The sequence below is a fragment of the Priapulus caudatus genome, unplaced genomic scaffold, assembly GCF_000485595.1.
Source record: "Priapulus caudatus unplaced genomic scaffold, Priapulus_caudatus-5.0.1 Scaffold17, whole genome shotgun sequence".
NCBI classification, from domain to species: Eukaryota; Metazoa; Priapulida; class Priapulimorpha; order Priapulimorphida; family Priapulidae; genus Priapulus; species Priapulus caudatus.
The window spans coordinates 290,400-298,231 of NW_014577078.1; the positions used below are offsets into that span (position 1 = coordinate 290,400).

General features: G+C 49.7%; 1 protein-coding gene and 1 long non-coding RNA gene across 2 annotated transcripts in view; both read left to right on the forward strand.

The window, feature by feature from the left end:
- The first annotated feature begins 1,062 nt into the window (after nucleotides 1–1,062).
- Nucleotides 1,063–2,075, forward strand: LOC106810651. The gene is made up of 2 exons (XR_001394046.1): nucleotides 1,063–1,253; nucleotides 1,686–2,075. It is a non-coding gene; the product is annotated as an uncharacterized LOC106810651 (long non-coding RNA).
- Nucleotides 2,076–7,205: 5,130 nt separating this feature from the next.
- LOC106811006 (spliceosome-associated protein CWC15 homolog) overlaps nucleotides 7,206–7,832 on the forward strand; it is a 17,223-nt gene continuing 16,596 nt past the window's right edge. The window contains exon 1 of the mRNA XM_014814518.1: nucleotides 7,206–7,225. The gene's annotated coding sequence lies outside the window, so the exon portion shown is untranslated. The remainder of the gene's footprint in view (nucleotides 7,226–7,832) is intronic.

Sequence of the window (7,832 nt, forward strand, 5' to 3'; positions counted from 1 at the left end):
GCGTTGGTTTTATCACTCCCGATAGCCTTATCACTCGCGTTGGTTTTATCACTCCCGATAGCCTTATCACTCGCGTTGGTTTTATCACTCCTGATAGCCTTATCGCTCGTGTTGGTTATATCCTTATCACTCGCTTTCTTGCTGGAAATGGTTGGATCACTCGCGTTCACAAGATTTGCGCTTACTTCATCACTTGTTATCAGGGGCATTAATAGCGTGTGGGGGGGATGGGGGGATATATTCCCCCCACTTATTGAGGTAGGGGATGGCGTGTACAATCATTCCCCCCCCTACTTTCAGGAGGAAAATGGGGAAAAATTCCATATTTTACACACATACTGAACATTTATCTACAAATCCGTCATCGCTATTCCTACTCTCCTAATGTATTATTACTCAAATGGAAAGTAACATACATCTACTGTAAAATGTCTGTAACTTGTTCCAAGAATGATATTATTTTACTGAAACTCGGACGGTTAATTTTGGACGCATTCCCCATATACGATTTTTTTTTCAAAATCCTCAAATCACGTCTTATCACTGCTCATGAAAGTTAAATCCCTGCTTTATTCAAAATTAGAATAGACCTATTGAGAGTTGGGATATTGAATTTTCACGGGGATTGAATGGGAAAAATTCTATTTGATCACACTTTTTGGAGGGATGGGGTGCTGAGACCCAACCGGAAGTATATTCCCGATTTTGTATAAGGGGTGAAAATATGCACTTTTTGGTTCAAATCTGGTTGTTTTTCTCATACCGTTTTTGTACAGTTTTAGCGTTCTCAGTAAAATATACGTTTTATCAAAAATACATAGCACAGATTTAGTAGTAATTAAGTATTCGTCTTTGGTGTCCCCAAAGATAAAAATACTCAACTCAACAGGGATATTATTATGATGAAGATTGTTTAATAATGCTGCCTCAGAGTGCAGGAAATGGCATCTAAGAGGTGTAATTTTCAACCAAATTTCCGGGGACGGTCGACCGGTCCCTCCCCCCCCCTAAACAGGAGGGGAACACCCCTTGGCTTCTGAAGGAGGAAAAATCTGATATTTTATTGTGACATGCCGAATTGTCACAGGGTTGTTGATTGTTTGGTGCTGCCCTCGAGTGGCGAAATGAGAGAAAAGATAGACGGCAGCACTGCAGAGAACAGATGGCAGCACTAGGCCACCATGCTGGATCAGATAGGAAGCAGAAGGAAGCATTCTGCTGATGAGTAATTTCTATCGGTCAACATCTACGAGGTGAGAGGCATTATGCCGCCTGTAGGTAATTGTAGCTGTAGAATTAAGTGCATAGATAAGGATAAAGATATTTCTAAGACCTGAATACATCATCTCTTGTAAAAGTTTGTTGACAAAGATGAGCAGATAGCATAGGCTAGAAATGTGCATGATTCAGCATCATGCGTATGTACATTGTGAATGTAAGTTTTCTTGAGCTCCGTTTCATCAGGAGTATGGATAGAGTCTGATATGATGTGTTTCAACGTCAAGATTTAATAACAAAGTGTGATAAAGTTGTGACTACATTTTGTATCTATGCCAAGCAATGCTTTTCAATATCACTAATATAGTTAGTGACTGTTAGTCCATATGGCATTCTTATTGTTTCGATGATATTCACGTTATTCCGGTGACATTTACAATGTTTGATTATGTTCACGTTATTCCTAGGTTATCGTGTGACCCAGGGCAGTTGTTGCCCGCGAAGTTGGTGTGGTCATTTCTACGGTGGCATGATCTAGCGCGATCATGTACTGGGCTCCCTAGGGTATGTGAGCCAATGCTCTCTTGTGTAGCTATTGGTTAGAATGTTTTGTATTTTGTATAATGTACAGTGTAATAAATATATGGTGTTATTTCTGTAACTATAGTCTATAATTCTAATTATTCTCAACGTTTAAATGGGGTCGGTACCCCATCAGCATTAAGCTATTGGAACAGTTAATCGATTGTATGTACATGTTGCGTGGTTTTAAGCGTTAGGCTGTCCATGCGCTCATGCATGTGTATTTGTATGTTCCAGGGTTTTTGTTTGTTTACAAATAAATCTTCTACCCCGCACTTGATTGTTGGAGTCTATTTCCGGACCTCACAAATGGCGCAGTCGACAGGATTTTCAAGTACGGCATCCATTGATCCGAGGAGATAAACAAACCCCTGAGGGAGACGAGAGAAACAAGAAGACTCTATAAGGCGAACATCTGCACGATCTGTGGCGCAGCATACGTGACGCTGAAGGCTCTGCAGGGACACATGGACTCGCATGCCGATATAGCATATGGATGTAGCATTCTGCAGGATGGCATGGCGACCAGCTAGTCAGATAGCCACGTAGCATTTAGGCGAAAACAATAATGCACTTTGTACACATTTGTATTGTATGAATAAATTGCGCGATTGTAGTGGTGTAGACTGTAGACTGAGGAAGCTTCTCGAGTACAAGCCTCCCAGGCTTGCTCCTTGGGTCCGCTAAGATTCTAGCGTGGTCCATTCTCACGCGACGTCCGGAATGGAGGATCGGGCTGAGGATGTTGGAGGAGGACGTTAGCGAGGCCAAATTGTGTGGAAGGCCACACTTTTAAGCTGGTGTTGCCAGCGTGGCCGGGGTATGCTGCTCCCTCCCGACGGGTGGACTAACGGATTCCGGGACCGTCCGGAGAAGTCCTGGCGCCATCCCGGAGGTTGAAATGAATGGTGGGGACATGCAGGCCTCAATTAGGGCACCCATCAAAGGCACCCAGGAGGACAGCGGCCAGCGTGGTCCTCCAACTACCTGGGGCAGGGCCCGCATGGAGGTGAGTGGTAGGCGAGGGGTAAGCGCAAGGATGCTCGAAGAAATATCTTTCGAGAGTCCCTGTTGGCGACTTTTGGAGATGCGGACACCAATCTCTTGCGAGCTGCCAGCAGCGATTCTTTTCATAGCCAGCAGAAAGCGCAGCCGAAGACCTGCTTAGGCTTGCTCACTGGAGCTGCGTTCCCGTTGTACAATCTGCGTCACCGCTATGGATGGATCATGAGGAAGGCATCCAGAAACATCACTCTGAAGGGCAAGGCTGGCAGAGGCAGTCACGAGAGGCTGTGCAACGCGGAATTAAGGCGTCTATAACCTCGAGTCCCAGCCCTGACTTACTTTCGAGTTGCGCGGACCGGGCATACCAGTGGCTGGGCACAGCCGCTGACAAGGGCCGTCACCGTGATCGCTATAGACCAGGAGGTCACCTCCTGAGCGTGTGACCCATGGTGGCTGCTATCATAAGCACAAGGGCGACCAGATTAGCTTGAAGTATTAAAGCAGAGCGCCCAGCAGCAATGTCTGCTCATCGATGGATATCTGCGACAACAGGCGAGTGGGGTCGACCGCTGTCAAACAGGGGCCCACGGCGCCAGTAATGGGGCCTGACAAGAGCCCAGTGCTTGTTGGAGTTCCAGTCCCCGGGCCAATATATCAAAGGAACTGCCCGGTAAGGGGAATGGGCCGGTGGGGCCACCCCAGGTTTCTCACGGCCAAAATTTGTCGGAAAAACTAAAGTCGTCCGTGTTGCCAGTGAGCTGTGCGCGGCAGGCTGTGAGTCCGTAGGAAAACGGACAGGCGTGCTCACTTTTAAAACAAAGCAAGTAGGAGAGTGCCCGCCGAGGCCCTAGTTAAGATAGCTGTGGCGGAGATGAAAGTGTTGCTGGACCAACTGGATGCTCAGTGCTCTTCGTTCCACAGGTAACGGAATCATTTCTTCTGCCGTGTGTACGCGTATGGTGACTGGTAGCAACGGGAGCATGCACAAGGATGTGTCCGGATTCCATCTCCTATTTCTGGTGTGCCCAGGGCTTGAAAGTCCCTACGCGAGGCTACTATAGAACGCGCGACGCTTGAGATCTGCGGCATACCTTCGCACAGGATGGATTCCTGGTAGTGTGTGACCCAAAAGGCGACCCCCAATGGAGAATCCGAAGCGAGTTAGTTCCGGGGTAATTGGAAGCTAACATCCTGCGAAGAGATGCCGGACAGCTGCTCAAGGAGAAGTGCGGGCGAGACCATCCTAAGAGATTTGACAGACTCCCAGCGAGTAGATGGGACCACTGGGCTCATGTCCTTGCCTTATATGGAGCATCCAAAACTGAAGCAAAGAAGCCTGACCACGGCTGAACCAAGCACCTGCAGGGTAAGGGTAAGGCTGTAGAAGGGGCCAAGCAGCTGATACCAGCCCCGGTCAGTGAAGATACTGGAGGGCACGCTGCATGGGCGGCTATAGAGAGCACCTACGTTAATGGTAGAGCACCAGGAGGAAATGCCACCAGCCCTTCCATACAGGCTCGCTGTGGAGCAGGACTTGCTACCAGGCTAAGGCCGTCTAGACAGGAACGATCCCGATACAGGTGACCAATGGAGTGGCAGGCGACCTCTATCTGATCACGAGACGCCTGTGGCACTCGTGGAAACGGTCACAGCTGAACCCCCAGCTAAGGATCCATTCCGTGAGTCTTTCATTGAGGTGCGGATAGATAGAGGTTGAGTGTAAGGCAGGCCAATGAACGTACCGCATGACCTGATCAACCGAGAGGGTACATAGGCGAGGCGACTCACAACAGATCAGCACGAGGTAATGAACGCCCTAAATCAGGAAGCACCAGCAATGTGTTCAGTGCCGAGACGATGAACTGAATAAGGTTACTGTGACCTAGGTCACCCACCAGGATCCAACACCTCAAGGATAGTATAAGGCCAGTGAGGAGTGGCCACAGGAAGTGTTCCGCCAAACCAATGACAGAAGTGGCATAGAACTTTATCAAGTTCGCATTGGAAGAGGGACATGTACCCGTGAATCCCATAACAGTCCTTACGCATCTCCCAGTGGTGTTGCCGTGACGAAACCATCAGGCAGAAGGTCGGTCTGCGAGGATTACAGGGCGCTGACACGCTCAAGACAACCCGGATGCTTACCCCTTACCCGCAGTCGAGTGATGCCGCAGGCTTTCTGAAGAGGTGGAAGTACTTCTGCAGCCTAGACCGTGCCTCACGGCTTCTACGCAGGCTACCAGTGGCTGAGGAGGACCGGAACAAGACCGCCTTCAGACAACTGGCCACAGGGTGCGGCCTATATGAATTCTGTCGGCATGCGATGGGTTTGTGCAATGGTCTCAGGGACTTTTGATGGCGGCTGATGGACGCATTATTTTCGGAGATCAGAATTTCGCAATACACTGATCAATTATCTGGATTGTACCTTTTTGGTATTCGTATCAGTCTTCGACCAATGGATCGAACGTCTGGATATGGTGTTAGAACGATCTCGGCCAAGCATAATCTCAAGGTGAAGCCAGAGAAATTGTAGGTGTGGCCAAGAAACACATCAGGTACTTTAGGCCACATGGTTCTGCGAGGGTATTCGCCCTGACCCAGAGAAGTAGAGTGATGCAAGGAGTGGAAGGTCCGCGCGGACAGAAACGTCAAGCTCGGGCGTTCCTTGGCCTGTTCGGCGTTACTAACGCTGCCAGTTATGAAAAGGCTTCTCCCCAGTTGGCTGCACCACTGCATTGCCGCTGATAGGACGTACCAGCAAATCTAACAGAAAAGGAGGAATCCTCAAGCGACTATCACTGTGGACTGGACTGGAAACTGCCAGGTGGCCTTTGAAGAACTGAAGAGGTTTGCCTAATCTCTGCTCCCATTCTGGGGCACCTGACTTCTCGCAGGTCCATCATCATTGTGTGAGAGCCGATGCCAAGCCTCACAAAGGTTTGGGTGCAGTGCTATGCCAGGAAGTTGAGAGAAAACTGTACTGTCATATTCGCTATGCGAGTCGGGGGCTGCGGGAGGCAGGAGCGGAACATAGATCAACTACAGCAGCAAGAGCTTGACACTGCTGGCCTTAAAGTGGCCATTACCAGAAAAAGTTCAGGGACATGCTCCTACTGGTGTGCCGGTTACAAGGTAATACACTGAAGTAAGCAACCCTTTGTGCTTACCTGGCAAACATACGGCAGAGCTGAACGCCACTGAAATGCGAATGGGCCAGCCAGTAGTGGCTTCCTTTCACTTCACGTTTGAGGTACCAAGCCAGCGCGCTATTGGTAGCAGAACCAGATCCATACCGGAGGGAGGACTGGGGCGGGATGACTAGGAAGGATCAGGCAGAGCAGCTAGCTCACAGCTTTGACACAGAATTGCAGCGGACCAGATCGTCTGCCAGTCTTGGATCGGCATCTCGCCCAGCTACCAACCTACCAAGCAGAGACCTGAAGGGAGGCCGTTGATCAACTGTGTAAGCGCCCCATGGATGCAGTGAGATCAGCACAACCCGGTCCAGACAGACCGGTGCCCTGCTGCCTACGGCATCAGTTGCCTGGAAATACCCAGACCGGAGCTGAAGCAAGCTGCAACGGAGGTGACCAATACTTAAGGAGGATCTGGCACTGGTGGATAAGGAGAGCAGGCCCCTGTGAGGAGTCCGAGAACTGAAGCAGGAACCACACGGTAGGTCCGAAGGCGTGCTTGCGGCGACTGGGTCGCTTTTGAGTCCGTAGAACAACGTACTTCACGAGTAGTTGGTGGAAATGCGGATCAGAATCGTGCAGGCAGTGCTCGGCTCTCGGTGCCCTGAAACGCATCAGTACTAAAGGCGTAACGATGACTCAGCTGGGCACGCAGGCATAGAGAGACCCTACGTCTCGCGAGGGCCAAGATTGCTTTGACCAAAACATGGCTAGAGAGGGATCCGAGCAGGCATCGTCAGAAGTGCCAACGTTGCACTTGGCAAAGCTGGGACAGGCGAGCCCCAAACAGCCATGGGAGCCTGATCGCAGTCAACACAGGAAGTAGTCGGCGATTGAAGTTTTACATGTTGGAGCCTGGTCTAGGAGGTAGGAGGACGTACTGTGGTATGACAGATCGTGTTCACCAAGTACACGCAGCTCATAGCCGTCAAGGACCGCAGATAGGCTACCCACGGTGCTAAGACACTGGTCAGACCACTGTTTGTCCGGTTTGGATGTCCTAAGGAGACTGCACAGTGACAAGTGTTGTTGGACGCCAATGTGAGTGAGGTGCAGAGGGGGGGGGGAGGTGGGCGGTTGCGGGGAGGGCGCGTGGTGGGAGCTGTATATGGGGTGTCGAGGGAGGTCGCCAACCAACCCTTCANCGCGCCACCGGTCACTTCGCCTGTATGCGGCGAGTTAGCAATCCCCTTGGGTTAGTATCTATGGTAAGCCGTAACTACGTACGTACGGCGTAAGGCTGTTACTGGAAGTCTGGTACTAGTGGTAGTACTATTATTACTATATTTTTTGCTTTTTGTGACGTTTTACTATCCGTATCATATACTCAAGACAAGAGTCAAACACACTACTATTTAGATACAATAATGTAACCCAAACCCAAGAGGATAGGGGATAGCCTATCCTCTTGGGTTTGGGTTACATTATTGTATCTAACTACTATTGTGAACAGAAGTTGTATTCCAATACTCGATAGGCAATAGGCAATACACTATTTAGTATTTTGACACAAACACCTTACAGTTACAATAGGCCTACAATACAGTCACAGTGTCAGTGGCGGATCTCAAGGTGGGTTGGGGGGTGCAACCCCCCTGTTTCAGCCACTGACTAATGTTATGATACCAATAAAATGGGGAGTAGTACTAGTAAAAGTCGGTCTGCAGACAGAAATAGGGGATTTCCCCTGTGACCACACAGCTGCCTGAAATTTCCAGGTGGGAGGTAGCATGCCCCCGGACCACCCTAGCGCCGCATGGCCTCGGCACACCTTCACTCAAATGTCAACCCTCCCCCCATCTCCTGAAAGCTAGATCTGCCCCTGCAATA